The following is a 12,032-nucleotide window of genomic DNA, read 5'->3' as shown; positions in this document are numbered from 1 at the left end:
ATTCACGCTTAACCTGAGGTGGAGGAACGTGGTAAGTGAACAAAACGTAGAAGCGCAATAGAAGTGGCACCATTTCTTTAATTTATTCTCATGCAGTAAACGGACACATTAAGTGTACAGAGGCGCGGTACGTTCCTGCTCATTGCTGACTTTCCTCAGTAAATTTCGATACTCTATGGTGACAATCAGTGTAACTGAGTCAAGAAAATCTGACTGGCTGGGATGTGTCCCAAGAGGGCATTCTGTTCACCGTTAGTCATTTGAAGATCTAGACCTCAAGTTTAGTTTCTCTAGCTAAATGAGATATGAGAACAGTCGGAAGTCGCGAAATATACGTAGGAGGGAGCAATATACTGCTTGTCTCCTCGGTGAAGGTATGTTCTCGAAACTTCAACAAACGCTCGTACGGAGCTACTGAGCATCTCTCCTGCAGTGTTACACTGGAGTTTATGTATCATCTCTGCAACGCTTTCGCGATTACTAAATGATACTGTAACGAAGCACGCTGCTCTCCTTTGGATCTTCTCTATCTCTTCTATCAACACTATCTGGTACGGATCCCACACTGCTGAGAAGTATCAAGCAGTGGGCGAACAAGCGTACTGTAACCTACTTCCTTTGTTTTCGGATTGCATTTCCTTAGGATTCTTCCAATGAATCTCAGTCTGGCATCTGCTTTGCCGACGATCAACTTTATATGATCATTCCATTTTAATTCACTCCTAATGCGTACTCCCAGATAATTTATGGAATTAACTGCTTCCAGTTGTTGAGCTGCTATATTGTAGCTAAATGATAAGGGATCTTTCTTTCTATGTATACGAAGCACATTACACTTGTCTACATTGAGATTCAATTGCCATTCCCTGCACCGTGCGTCAATTCCCTGCAGATCCTCCTGCATTTCAGTACAGTTTTCCATTGTTACAACCTCTCGATATACCGCATCATCCGCAAAAAGCCTCACTGAGCTTCCAATGTCATCCACAAGGTCATTTATGTATATTGTGAATAGCAACGGTCATACGACACTCCACTGCGGCACACCTGAAATCACTCTTACTTCAGTAGAGTTCTCTCCGTTGAGAATGACATGCTGCGTTCTGTTATCTAGGAACTGTTCAATCCAATCACACAATTGGTCTGATAGTCCATATGCTCTTGTTTTGTTTATTAAACGACTGTGGGGAACTGTATCGAACGCCTTGCGGAAGTCAAGAAACACGGCATCTACCTAGTCTATGGCCCTCTGAGTCTCGTGGACGAATAGAGCGAGCTGGGTTTCACACGATCGTCTTTTTCGAAACCCATGCTGATACCTACAGAGCAGATTTCTAGTCTCCAGAAAAGTCATCCCTTCCTTCTCGCGACAGAACTTTTTTTTCTTTATTGTAATTTAAGCTCGTGCCACACACAGGCAGGGGAGGGCTGGCACCGGCACAGTACACCGCTCTTTAGCCAAAGGGCCTTACAAAAAATACAGAAAGGCAAACGCTTACATTAAAGGGGGTGAGCCGTATGTGGCTCGTGTACCCACTAACATGTTTTTAACGTACTTCCACCTCACTACGTTAATTTAAATTACTACTGTCACTGAGTTGCTGCTTTTACCGACCGTGAGCGGCGTTAGCAGCGATATACCCCCCTTCGTAGTACCTTTGCTCGACTGCTATTACTTGCCGGTCGTTGTCTGTCGGAAGAGAGTTCGGGCTGCCAGTGAGTTGGAATGCGTCTGGAGTGCAGTCCGGACCTGCGAGTCGGGGAGTTGCTCTGCGGCTCTAGTGCAGTCGGGTTGGAGCTGTGAGGTCTGCGTCGACATGGCTTGCTCGACCATTGCCGCCACGCATCACCTGAGCCGGGCAACGGTCTTGCTGGATCGTCGGTCGGTCGTCCTACCGGACGGCGCGTTTTGGCTCGCCGGTCGTTCACGAATCGGCTGTGTGTGTGTGTGTGTGTGTGTGTGTGTGTGTGTGTGTGTGTGTGTGTGTGCGCGCATATACTCCTGATACATCTTCCTGCATGATTAGTTGCTGTTGTATCGTTCAGGTCTTCGTGCAAGTGTTTGTCAGGTTGTGTGTGTAGTTGGCGTTAGTTCCACTGACAATTATTTTAAATGTTGTCGGCGTACTAGCTCTAAGCGGTCGGTCCTCTCATTGGGCGATGTGTAACTGGTTCTCTGAGCGCTTCTGGGCCCCTTCTATTTAAAAGAGTGCTCATTGCACAAAAGCGTGTAATCACAATAATTGCTGGAGATCATCCAAGGTCATCCTGCAGATATTTATTTAAAGAGCTAGAGATATTCACTGTAGCCTCACAATATATAAATTCACTTGTGAAAATTGTTATTAACAATCCGAACGAATTCAAAAGTAACAGCAGTGTACATGGCTACAACACTAGGAGAAAGGATGATCTTCACTACTCAAGGTTAAATCTAACTTTGGCTCAGAAGGGAGTAAATTATGTTGCCACAAAAGTCTTTGTTCACTTATGTAATAGCATCAAAAGTCTGACGGGCAGCCATATAGCATTTAAAAGGAAATTTAAAAAAAATTAATGGAAACTCATTCTACTCATTACGTAAATTTTTGGATATAGTAACGGGGAATTTCCCCAACCCGCACAAAAAATTAAAAATATTAAGTGTCATCTAATATTTTGCGTAATGTAATATCTTGTATAGACACCTTTTATTAACCTGACACGTTCCACATCAATACGAAGTGTCGTATTCATGATCTATGGAACAAGTACTAATCTAATGTAACTATCTTGTGGAACTTGGGTCGGTCGTTTCCTGGTGCAGGGATGTCGCTCAGCCAGTGGGCGTGTTTCGTGTGCGTGGTTGGGTCCGAGCCAGTATTTCCGGGAGTGGGAGACGGACGAGCGGTGCAGTCGCGACGGAGCAGCTGTCGCGGACGGACCAGCAGGAGTCGGTCGGTTGCAGCGGACCAGGGAAGGTATCTCCGCGCGGTGCAGTCGGCTGGGTCCACTGCCGGTCCCTGCGCAGTGTCGGAGTGTGTGTGGAGCTGGCCGATCGCTACGAGCGTCGCGGTTTACCCACCCAGGACGTCAAAGTAGAGTTGGGTTTTAAGTACCCAAACCTCGTCCATTTATGTTAGGTTTGCTGTTCGGGAGGTTTTACTGTGAGCAACACCGAGTGTTTTTACACATTTGATTGAGGATAAGTACGTCCGTAACATTTTGTGTTTGAGTTCTCATGTACCGATTTGTGGCAAGCAAGTCGTTTTGTCGTTCGGTCCTTTTGCTGTCCCTTGGTTGGGTTCCGACGGATTAAGTGTAGTTGGGCTCACCACCGCTCATCTAAGTGAACGAGGACAGACCGACCTCTCTGGGGGCTTCTGAGTGCCACCAGTGTTTAATTATCTCTTTTCAGCTACTTAAAATTTAAGGCTTATGGTTAATTTTTCTTTTTTAAAAAAAATTGCAAAATTAATTGTCAAATTTATCTTTCAAGCTTAAACAATACAGCTATCTGCCTTAAAAGATTATGGTAATATATTTTAAAATTTGAAGCTTAATTGTGGCGTTCAGCCGTATTGCACCTTGCATATGTTTGTTTTATCTGCTTTGCCTTGAGGCTTCCCACTTAGCCATGATATGTTTTTTTTTATTTATTTTATTTGCCTCTTTAATTGAATTTTTATCTTGTTGATTTTTAAGATTTCTTGTTTTTAAGCATTCTGGCCTTCTGCTTTTAAAACTCAATGGTAATACATTCTAACATTTTGAAATTTTATTGTGGCCTGCAGCCATTTGTATTGCACCTTGCTTATGTTTGTTCTAGCTACTTTGCTGTGATGCATTTTTAATTATTTTATTGCTATCCTACTAAGATTTTTATCTTGTTTTTGTTAAGATTTCTTGTTTGGAGGCCTCCAGCCGTCAAAGAGTTGCATTTGGTAAAGGTCCAGCCGTAAAGGTTATTAAATTACAATAAATGAAAATTCGAAGGTGAAACTGACCTCAACGTATATGTCCATATCCACAATCCTGTTACCTGTTCTGCCCAGCGGGTTTAGCGGCGTTAAAAGGGGGACATAAAAAACCATGTAAATGGAGATGATGGGGACATGCACTGGGGGACGGTTAAAAAGTCGACATAAATTTAAAGGCACACAGCAGGCAAGTTGAAGCGCACTGGAGGCAAAAACAAATTAAAAGTCGCCCACAGTACAAAAAGAACATCAACGATCATGGAGTATATACATGCCAAGCACACAATTAAAACCGAATCACTACATGACCACTGTATAATGTCACCAAACACAACACTAATGCAGCAGACTTGATAATGAGTAAAAACCTGGGGGGGGGGGGGAAGATAAAAGGAGGGGAGAGAAAGGGGGATGAGGTTGGGAGGGAAGGGCCAGGAGAGGATGGGGTGTAGGGACTCAGGGGAAAGGGGGGAAATCCGCTCTAGCAGAAGGGGGGAGAGGAAAAGGGGGGCCCCTGGGGGGGGGGCGGGGGGCAAGGCCAGGCTACAGTTAGTAGGAAGGGTAGATGTAGCAGTGAAGTTCAACATTTGGGAGGGGGAGGTGCTGGAAATTTCCCTGATGAAGGAGATGACCTCAGATGTTAAGTCCCATAGTGCTTAGAGCCTTTTTTGTTGTGCAACCAATTGCAAGGGATACAGCAATAGAGACACGGCAACGGGTGGGGGGGGGGGGGGGAGAGGAAGGAGGAAACCAGAGGGTGGGGGGATCAAGTCTGCGGATAATGGAAAGGATGCGGAGATGTTGGAGGAACAGGAGGAGGTGGGGGAAGAGGATCAGTTCGTACAGGATCCGTGTGGGGGGATGAAGACAGATATGGAAGGCAAGGCAGAGTGCATGGCGTTCAAGGATTTGGAGGGCCTTATAAATACGAGTGGGTGTGGAGATCCAGGCAACGCTGGCATAACAGAGGATAGGATGGATGAGAGATTTGTAGGTGTGTAGGATGGTAGAAGGATGCAATCCTCATGTCCAGCCAGACAGAAGGTGGAGGTGGGGGTGGGCTTTCTGCTGGTTGGTCTGGAGATGAGGGGTCCAAGTGAGGTGTAGGTTGAGGGTGAGGCCAAGGTATCTCAGGGTGGGGTTGAGCTGGATGGGACGACCATAATGGGTGATGTAGAAATCATGGAGAAGAAAGGAGTGGGTGGTGTGGCGTATGATGATTGCCTGCGTTTTGGAGGGGTTGAGGCGGAGGAACCACTGGTTACAACAAGTGGTGAACTGGTTAAGGTGGGTTTGGAGGGTACGTTGGGACAGTTGAAGGGTAGGATAGAGAGCCAGGAAGGCGGTGTCATCAGCATACTGGAAAAGGTGGGCAGGTGGGGATGGCTTGGGCATATCAGCCGTATAAGCTCCTCGCTCCACATGTGGGACCCTGCGAACATCATATAAAAAACTCAGCAGAATTTATCAGCAAAATCAACCGTCTACGCCTTAGTTGGGACGATATTATGGTCAGTTTTGATATAGTGGTGCTATTTTCGAATGTGCCTATCAAAGATTCTCTGGATCCAATTTGCCAGTACTTTGTTAGTGACGTGGTCGAGCTATTTAGGCACACTCTTACGTCATCCTACTTCGTGTAAAACGGCCAGTATTACGATCAGCCAGACGGCGTAGCAATGGGTAGCCCGTTGGCTCCAGCTGTTGCAAACCTCTTCATGGAGAATTTTGAGGATATTGCCATAGATACTGCGCTATTGAAGCGATACGTTGACGACACGTTCGTCATTTGGCCACAGGGACGCGAGAAATTAGACGAGTTTTTGGAACACCTCAATGGCATCAACAGTAATATCCAGTTCACCATGGAGGTGGAAAAAGATAATGCACTGAACTTCCTCGACGTCCTTGTCCACCGTTAACGAAATGGGTGCCTCGGCCACAGCGTCTACAGAAAACTCAGCCACACAGACCTGTACCTGCGCGCTACCAGCCATCATCATCCAGCACAGAAGCGCGCAGTATTACAAACATTGGTGCATCGAGCAACATCTACATCTACATCTACATGACTACTCTGCAATTCACATTTAAGTGCTTGGCAGAGGGTTCATCGAACCACAATCATACTATCTCTCTACTATTCCACTCCCGAACAGCGAGCGGGAAAAACGAACACCTAAACGAGCAAGAGTAATATCAGACGACGAAAACCTGCCCGACGAACTGAGCCACCTACGCAAGGTTTTCAGGAATAACGGCTACAGCACCCATGAAGTGAAAGAAGTACTTTCGGGGAAATATCAGATAAGACCAGCGACGAAGAGCAGGAAAAGAAATTTGCTTTGCTGCCATTCTGTGGCTCTGTGTCGGACAAGATAAGCCGCCTGTTGAAAAGACAATGGATCAAATCGGTCTTCAGGCCTCCAACGAAAATCCGTCAGTTACTGAGACCAGTTAAAGACGCTGCAGGTCTCAGAACAGCTGGAGTCGGACAAACGGTGCGCACTGCGGAACAACGCAGGAAAGAACATGAGAGGTTTTATCACCTACACTATCCAGAGAAATCTGCGTTAGCTGAGCATGCGTTAGAAAACGGTCACCACATAAAATTTGACGATACCTCTGTCGTGGCTCGCACTAACGGCTTCTGGGACAGTAACACAGGAAGCTACTAAAATAAAAATTACCACAAACAGCCTGAATAGAGACGGTGGCTTACAGCTCAGCGCTCTGTGGGATCCAGCGATCGCGCGGTTGAAGAGGGCACATCGAACGCCGACTCAAAACATGCCCATATATGGCAATGTCACGGGCACCTGTGATGTCACAGCCGGCAGCTAGCGTATATAAGGCCGCACCGACAGCCCACTGGTAGTCATAACACTTGACAATGGCCAAGGAGTGCTTGGCCGAAAGCTCGTGTAGTTTTAACCAATTGACGCGGTTGGAAATCCGAGAACATTTTATTCAAGGACCAGGTAGTTATAGTGGTTTGAGCAGGGAATAGTCTCCAAAGGGATGGTAAATATGATGTCTGTGGTGACCTGGTAAAGATAGCTACTCAAACTCGTAGCACTAATGTGGATTTCGTGCAAACTGTTTCAGCGTCACGATCGGCGTCTTCTTAATGTGGCTGTTAGGCGCGTATGGATCGCATTTCAGTGGTGCCAGTTAGATCTATCAGGCATGGTCTGTACCTCAATAGGTATTGGAAGGGGACGCTGGCAAAGCTTATAGGTGGAAGTGTAGTGGGTGGGTGGTGGGATCATTCATGGAAAAGTTCCTGTTGCATTTGGTGCTAGAGGTGCACCTTAATTACATTGGAGCCAGCTGATAGGTATACCTGCTTAAAAGAAGTCCCTCTAAGGGCTCACTTTCAGAGTTCGTCATGTTCTCAACTAGAGAAGGAGCTAGCATAATTCATCAAGAGGTTTTAATGATAAAATTAGTGAACTGCTTATAGACTTTGAGTGTGAAATTATTGATATGTCGCAGAACCACTTAAATAGTTTGACCATTCAGAGGCTTCCTTCACCAGCATACAGATTAGCTGGCTGCTTTTCAAGAAGTTCCTTGCTGAGTGGGGGAGTGGCCATGTATGTAAATAACTGTATTCCACTTGTGTCAGTAGACGTATCACGGCACTGCACTGAACAGATATTTGAATGTTGTGCAGGGGCAGCTACGTTTGGTGAAACTAAACTTCTAAGTGTTGTTGTTTATATGTGCCCTAACTCGACTTCAGAGCATTTCTGATCAAGCTAGAGAGGGTTATTGATTCACTTCTAAGGAAGTACTAGAAAGCAGTAATATGTGGTGACTTCAACATTAATTTGGTTTTACAAGAAAAAGTATGTTTGTAGATCAGCTAAATTTATGTGATCTCATGCAGACTGTGTTTTTTCCAGTTAGGGTGCAGGGGATCAGTAGTACATCCGAAGACAATATTTTTAATCATTCTTCATTGCTAGATGGGCATTCTGTTAGAAAAAGGGTGAATGGCCTTTAGAGCATGATGCACAAATTGTAACACTAAAAGGCTTTTGTACTCAAAGAAATGTCTCATATAATTACAACCACTGTAGGAAAGTTAATCCAACAGTGTTTTTTAAATCTCGTAAAAGAACAAGAATGTTTATAGTGCCGATATCATGGATGAAAAATATAATGCTTTCATTAATAGGTTTATCATGCTCTTTGAAAGTTGATTTCCATTATAAAGTTCTAAAGTGGGTACTAGCAGTAAAAGGCATGACAGAGGCATAGAAAAACAATTAAAATCGCTCAAAAGAGGAAAGGCCGCTGGGCCTGATGGGATACCAGTTCGATTTTACACACAGTACGCGAAGGAACTTGCCCCCCTTCTTGCAGCGGTGTACCGTAGGTCTATAGAACGCAGCGTTCCAAAAGATTGGAAAATGGCACAGGTCTTCCCCGATTTCAAGAAGGGACGTCGAACAGATGTGCAGAACTATAGACCTATATCTCTAACGTCGATCAGTTGAATAATTTTGGAACACGTATTATGTTCGAGTATAATGACTTTTCTGGAGACTAGAAATCTACTCTATAGGAATCAGCATGGGTTTCGAAAAAGACGATTGTGTGAAACCCAGCTCGCGCTATTGGTCCACGAGACTCAGAGGGCCATAGACACGGGTTCCCAGGTAGATGCTGTGTTTCTTGACTTCCACAAGGCGTTTGATACAGTTCCCCACAGTCGTTGAATGAACGAAGTAAGAGCATATGGACTATCGGACCAATTGTGTGATTGGATTGAAGAGTTCCTAGATAACAGAACGAATCATGTCATTCTCAATAAAGAGACGTCTTCCGAAGTAAGAGTTATTTCAGGTGTGCTGCTGGGAAGTGTCATAGGACCGTTGCTATTCACAACATATATAAATTACCTTGTGGATAACATCGGAATTTCACTGAGGCTTTTTGCGGATGATGTTGTAATATGTTGTAACAATGTAAAATTGTACTGAAATGCAGGAGGATCTACAACGTATTGAAACATGCTGCAGGGAATGGCGAAACACTCTCAATGTAGACAAGTGTAGCGTGCTGTGAATTCATAGAAAGATCCTTTATCATTTAGCTACAATATAGAAGGGCAGGAACTGGAAGCAGTTAATTCCTTAAGTTATCTGGGAGTAGGCATTAGGAGCGATTTAAAATTGAATGGCCATATAATATTAACCGTCGGTAAAGCAGATGCCAGACTGAGATTCATTGGAAGAATCCTAAGGAAATGCAATCCGAAAACAAAGGAAGTAGGTTACAGTCCCCTTTTTGGCCCACTGCTTGAATACTACTCAGCAGTGTGGGATCAGCACCAGATAGGGTTGATAGAAGAGACAGAGAAGATCCAACGGAGAGCAGCACGCTTCGTTACAGGATCTCTTAGTTATCGCGAAAGCGTTACGGTGATGATAGATAAACTCCAGTGGGTGACTGCAAGAGAGACGCTCAGTAGCTGGGTACAGGCTTTTGTTGAAGTTTGGAGGACATACCTTGACCGAGGAGTCAAGCAGTATATTGCTCCCTCCTACGTATATCTCGTGAAGAGACCATGAGGATAAAATCAGAGAGATTATATTCTACACAGAGGCCTACCGACAATCTTTCTTTCCACGAACAATACGAGACTGGAACAGAAGGGAGAACCGATAGAGGTATTGAAGGTACCCTGCGCCACACACCGTCAGGTGGCTTGCGGAGTATGGATGTAGATGTGGATGTAGAAAACGCATCCTGAGAGGCTGAATAGTGGGATAAATATATCATATAGAACAAAGCGGGAAGTATATGAATATGTAAGAAGTAGTCAAAATCAAATTACATTAGCCCGTTATAATCAGAATTGTAAGATTAAAAATGTTATAAGAAAGGCGAAGAGTATGTGGAACGCAAATAGAATAGCTAATTCACAGGATAAAATTGAAACCATATGGTCAGTGTGTGGTCAGCAGCACAGAGTCGACGATATAAAGTCAGTTCATAGTAAAAATATTTCTGTTACTGATAAATCAGATATATGTGCAGTATTTAACAATAATTTTCTGAGCAGTGCTGGTGAATTAAATAAAAATTTAGTTTCTACAGGGAATCATAACTTATGGCAAATGCCTTTTCCGAGATTGGTGTCTGAAGTACTCCTCTGAGATATAGACAAGGGGGAGATTGAGTCAATAATTACATCACTGACGACTAAAGACTCATGTATACGACGGAGTGCCTAGCAGACTATCAAAGTATTGTCTGCACATGTTAGTCTTGTTCTTAGCCATATTGGTAATTTTTCCTTTATGAATGGTCAGTTTCCTGAACGATTACTCAGTAGTAAAAATGCTTTATAAAAAAAGGAGAAATGGATAACGTACACAATTTTAGACCTATTTCTATACCATCAGTGTTTGCTAAAAGGTTGTGTATGTAAGGATAATTCATTATTTTATATCACACGATTTGCTATCAAATGTACAGGTTGGCTTTATAAGTCGTTTAACAATTGAAAATGCTGTGTTCTCTTTTGTCTGTGAGATAGTGGATAGGTTAAACAAATGCCTTGGGTTTAGTGTCATCGATCATCCTCCATTAAGTTGCGACTTGGTCCATCCGATTTTCATCTGTTTCCAAAACTTTAAGAACACCATCGAGGACTTCACTTTGACAGTGATGAATGACAATCAGAGATGAGGTTGTGACTACATTCGACAGTGGCGGTATCAACAATCTGGGCTCTCGTTGGGACAAACGTATTCGTCGCCAATGTGACTATGTTGAGAAATATGTAGACAACGAAAATATAGGTATACAATGTTAAAAACGTTTGTGTTAGTTAAAAAACTGTAAGAGTTTTCACATAAAAAGCTCGGAGGCGTCACTCTTAAGGACGCCCTGGTAAAAAGAAAGATGGCGAAGAGGGCGTTTCTAGGCAAAAGAAGTCTACTGTACTCTGTTCATCATAATACATTACACCATGTATTATTTCGCGTTTGCTTGAATCTCATTGGATTTCGTTTCACGGGGAGCGAAAACCGAGCTGTGACCAGTAAAGTCAAGTAAAATCATAAGGATAAGTTTTATGCTGCGTTACATCCAGACCGAGCGATAACGCGGAACAAGAGTGTTACCGACGCATTAATCTTGGACAGCACTGGCCAACCAGCGCTCCAACTAAACTACAATTATGTGAGCATTTGCAATTCAGACGTAAAAAGACACGAGTAAAGAAACATAACTTCGAATCTCATTTAATTTTGAAGGAGAATAAAATAACATTCGGAGAACCACCAGCACTAACGCGCGCTTCTTTGGTGACCAGACGGAAAGCGTGAAATGCACTCATTCTCACCTGACGCAGTATTCTAATTACAGACAAGAGTGATGAAAATTTTTCTGAGCGAGTTGTGTGTAATGCAAGAGCATACTGCAGGGATTTCATCGTACTGTTGAATACTGAAGCCACTGAAGGTATTAATTACAGTCAGTCGTCTGGTAATCTCTTAACGCATTCGTGATGCGAAGCCGAGAAATACATTTCAGTTCTGGAAGTGTCAACTGGTACGTTGATAAGGAGCATATCAACAACAGAATCCATGAAGCCAACCAGGCGCCGCATATCCTTTTCTTTTATGATGAGCTGTTCTATCTCCCACCAGCCTTCGGCAGTGACGTGTGAAAAGGCTGCGTGCGTTAGTTCCAGTACGTCTGGGACCTTAACAGTGTTGTCACTTCTCGAGCCAGATCCCGCAACCTAGCTCCAGATCAGTTTGGTTGGGTTCATATTGTAATGGTACAGCGGCAAATGTCAAACTGCAGCATTTGTATGGGGTAGTCGATGCTGTGAAAATGATTGTTTTTAATGTTTCTGCGATACTTATTTACCTCTGTGGTATAAAACGATGGACATAGTCCAAATAAAGAGAATTTAGTTTTTCATTTTTGCCTTAAAAATTAAATTGTTATGTTTTCTCAATTTAAGCAACTTTTCTGAACTGTCTTCCATGAAACGTCGATAATTAAGAATTTGTATTCGAAATGAAAACAGGAGTTTCGCGT

This window comes from Schistocerca gregaria, chromosome 9 (genome assembly GCF_023897955.1).
Source record: "Schistocerca gregaria isolate iqSchGreg1 chromosome 9, iqSchGreg1.2, whole genome shotgun sequence".
Taxonomy (NCBI): domain Eukaryota; kingdom Metazoa; phylum Arthropoda; class Insecta; order Orthoptera; family Acrididae; genus Schistocerca; species Schistocerca gregaria.
The sequence above is the reverse complement of the archived record's forward strand: the minus strand, read 5'-3'. Positions refer to the sequence as shown.